Here is a 4,070-nt window from a genome sequence, read left to right as displayed (position 1 = left end):
TGTGTCACAGTGGTGTCCTGGGTGCCACGAGGCCCCGCTGTAAAACAGTGCACACTTGGTTCCATGAGTTTCCATTCCATCAGAATGCTCTCTTGGATTCCATGAGGCCCTGCTGTGTCCCTAGGGAGCCTTTGTTCCATATTTTCCCACTGGGTCACAATGGTCTCCAGCGCTCTATGAGGCCACACCATGGGACAGTGGACATTTGCTTCCATGAGATTCCACGGTGTCACAATGGTCTCCTGGGTGCCATGAGGCCCCTCTTTGTAACAGCTGAGACTCGGCTCCCCAAGATTCCCTGGCGTCACTGTGCTCTCCTGGGATCCATCAGGCTGTGCTGTGTCACAGTGGACACTTGCTTCCTCCAAGGCTGCAGATGTCCCAGTGGCACCGGGTTTCCTTCCGTGAGGCCGCGCTTTGTCCCAGTGGGGCCTTGGTTCCATGAGAATCCACTGGGACCCTGTGCTCCCCTGGGTCCCACGAGGCCTTGCTCTGCCACAATGGCACCTTGTTTCTACTCGGCCTGGCAATGTTTTTGTGGCCCTTGTGTTCCATGGGGCCCCTCTCTGTCACAAGTGACCCTTGGTTCCATGAGATTCCGTTGCCCCACAGTGGTCTCCAGGTTTCCATGAGGCTGCGCTGTGTCCCAATGGACACTGGATTCCACAGGAGCTGGCAGTGTCCCAGTGTCACCGGTGTCCCAGGAGGCCCCACTTGGTCAAAGTGGAGCCGTGGTTCCATGAGATTCCACGTTGGCACAGTGGCCTGCTGAGTTCCATGAGGCTGCGCTGTGTCCCAATGGACAATCTCGCTGTCCCCGGCTCTGCCCTGCCACTGCCAGCCCTGCCCTGACCTCTGCCCAGCCTCACCCTCTGTGCCTTGGACACACACACATGCCCTGAGCTCATCCTCCCTCTGGGTGCTTCTCCTGCCCCAGCGCTGCCCTGGGAGGGTTCATTCCTCACAGGAGCTGCTGTGTTTGTGCTGGTGCATTTTATAGCTCTGCTTCTGCCTCTCTGCCAGTTGTGTCTCCACAGAGCTCCGCAGGGAGAAGATTCATGGAATCGTGGAATGACAGAGGTGGGAAGAGCCCCCTGAGCCCCCTTGGCCGGGCTGTGGCTGGCCTGGAGTTGCCTTTGCCCAGAGCAGCCCATGGGGTGCTGTGCTTGGCACTGGTGGCTGCAGCGGGGTTGGTCCCAGCCCAAGGCTTTGGCTGTCCCTGAGCAGGGCTGGCCCCACATGAGGTGTCTCTGCAGCCCCCCCAAACCATGGGCTGGGGGTGGGCAAGTGTTCCCGAGGGCACAGGGAGGGGACAGCTGGGCTGGACTGACCCAAGGGATCTCCCATTCCATGGGACGTCGTGGTCAGCAATGAACTGGGGAAAGGAAGGGGGCGAGAGGGTGTCTGGATTTTCTGTATTGATCCATTTGTCTTCCAAAGCAGCCACTCCATGCACTGAGTTCTTGCCTCCCTGTGGTTGCTTTGCTTCTGCACTTGGCCTTTGCTCTTTACTTCCCTGCCCCAACCATTAATCTCTCCTTATGGTGACCCACAGTTTTCTCAGCTTATTTTCTCCTGGTGCCTGGCTGGGGAGGGACAGTGCCAGAGACACTTGGTTGTCACTTGATGGACAGAGAGGTTTCACCAGGGTCACCTTGCCCAACCCTTCTCTTATGGGCACAGCCAGAAGTGTCAGGGCTCTGTCGGGTGCCCAGCCCTGAGCTGGGCTCACGCCCTGCTCACAGCCCCAGGGCTGCTCAGGGACACGAGTCCTTCCCTGGCACGCTCACAGACAGTTCATTGCAGCACGGGCAGGGGCTCCCTGGGCTCAGCTGCCGCTGCCAGAGCCTGGCAGGGACCTCAGCCCTGCGGGTGTCACCCTGCCCTGCCCCTGCCCGAGGTGCCCCACGGCCGCAGGGATGGGCACGGGGAGCTCTGTGCACAGGAGCTCATCCCAGCCCTGCATCCAGGGGGTTCCCAGGGGATGGCACTCTCTGGGAACTCCAGGAACAGCTGAAGGTGTTTGTGCTCGCTGCGTTTATGTCCCCCCACACACAGGATGTTCAGGGCTGTGTCTTGTCCGTGCACTGCAAACACGGAGCCCTGACCCGGTCCCTGGATGTCCCTCCATGGAGGGAAGAACAACCTCTGTGACCTGGGCAGAGAGGCCCCTGCTGGCAGCGGCGCTGGCTTTGCCAGGGCACTGCTGGGTGCCCCCACCCTGAGCACTGCCACCCTTTGCTGCTCAGGGCTGGTTTCCTCTCCAGGGCGCTGTGTTGGGCACATCCTGGAGACAAAACTGGGAAGGAGATGGAAGCTTCCAGGCCCTGCACTGGGGAGATGCCCTCGCATGATGGAAATGTTGCTGCAGAGCCCAGCTCTGTCCCAGCAGTGCCCACGACCTGTCCCTGCCTGCAGTCCCTGGGCAGTCACACAGCAGGACTGGGACCCAGCTGACAGAGCCCTGAGGCCTGAAACCAACACAGGGGCTCTGCAGGGGAGTGTGGAAGGGAAGGAAGAGGAGTTACGGAGGAGAAGCCCTGGGGCTCCCTGGCAGTGCTCTCCTGCTGGGACTCTTTTCTCCCCAGCTCTGCCCAGAGGCACCGACCCTGCAGCTCCAGAGAAGTCAGGGAGGAAAGATGCCAGGGAAACAAGACAACACAGGGCTCTTTCTTTTGTTCCAGCACACACATAGTGTAGTGCAGCTCCCCGCTTATACAGTCTCTGGGTCACACTGGAAAGGCAAATACCAAATTAAAAATGGAACAGACAAAGATTTTTGTGAGAACAAATTCACAGCAGCGTAACACCTGTGTCAGCAGCAACAAACACAGGACACAGAGTGGGCATTAATGAGTCACATCAGAGCAGCTCCAAGGTCAGGAGAATGAGAGTTTATTGCTGCTGAAAACAACCCGTGATCCTTTTCCTCAGGGCATCCCTGAGCTCCTGGTTCCTCAGGCTGTAGATGAGGGGGTTCAGGGCTGGAGGCACCACCGAGTACACAACTGACAGGGCCACATCCAGGGATGGGGAGGAGATGGAGGTGGGCAAACATAACAGTGCTGAGGAACAGAGAGAGCACGGCCAGGTGAGGGAGGCACGTGGAAAAGGCTTTGTGCCGGCCCTGCTCAGAGGGGATCCTCAGCACGGCCCTGAAGATCTGCACATAGGAGAAAACAATGAACACAAAACAGCCAAAGAGCAAACAGGCACTGACAGCAATGAGCCCAAGTTCCCTGAGGTGGGATTTGGAGCAGGAGAGCTTGAGGATGTGTGGGATTTCACAGAAGAACTGGCCCAGGGCATTGCCCTGGCCCAGGGGCAGGGAAAATGTATTGGCCGTGTGCAGGAGAGCGTAGAGAAAGGCACTGGCCCAGGCAGCTGCTGCCATGTGGGCACAAGCTCTGCTGCCCAGGAGGGTCCCGTAGTGCAGGGCTTTGCAGATGGACACGTAGCGCTCGTAGCACATGATGGTGAGGAGGAAATCCTCTGCTGAGAGGAAGAACAGAAAGAAAAACACCTGAGCAGCACATGCTGAGTAGGAGATGTGCCTGGTGCCCCAGAGGGAATTGTGCATGGCCTTGGGGACAGCGGTGCAGATGGAGCCCAGGTCGGTGAGGGCCAGGCTGAGCAGGAAGAAGAACATGGGGCTGTGCAGGTGCTGGCCGCAGGCTCCGGCGCTGATGATGAGGCCGCTGCCCAGGAGGGCAGCCAGGGAGATGCCCAGGAAGAGGCAGAAGTGCAGGAGCTGCAGCTGCCGGGTGTCTGCCAATGCCAGCAGGAGGAAGGGGCTGATGGAGCTGCTGTTGCACATTGGCTGTGTCCGGCCATGGGCACCTGTTCATGAGGAATGAAACTGTTGGGTGGAGTCGCGGGAGACAAGCACTCAAGGCATGATGTTCAGCAAGTCTCGATTTATTTTTCAAAACTACACTTACTTATAGTACCTTTAATTAGCTCATACATATTGCAAAAGTTGAGCTCCTCATTGGTGGGAGCTATTCCGTGGGATCTGCAAACACGGTGGTCTTATCTTTCTCTTCCATATGGTTTCTGTCTTCTTTCTT

General features: G+C 58.1%; 1 pseudogene across 1 annotated transcript; it reads right to left on the bottom strand.

The window, feature by feature from the left end:
• Positions 1-2,895: 2,895 nt before the first annotated feature.
• LOC309585763 (olfactory receptor 14J1-like) lies at positions 2,896-3,817 on the bottom strand (annotated as a pseudogene). The gene has a single exon. The product of its transcript is annotated as an olfactory receptor 14J1-like (transcript).
• Between the last annotated feature and the right edge of the window lie 253 nt (positions 3,818-4,070).

Source organism: Coloeus monedula (assembly GCF_965178545.1).
Source record: "Coloeus monedula genome assembly, contig: HAP1_SCAFFOLD_281, whole genome shotgun sequence".
Lineage (NCBI taxonomy): Eukaryota > Metazoa > Chordata > Aves > Passeriformes > Corvidae > Coloeus > Coloeus monedula.
This window is presented reverse-complemented; position numbering and strand designations above follow the sequence as displayed.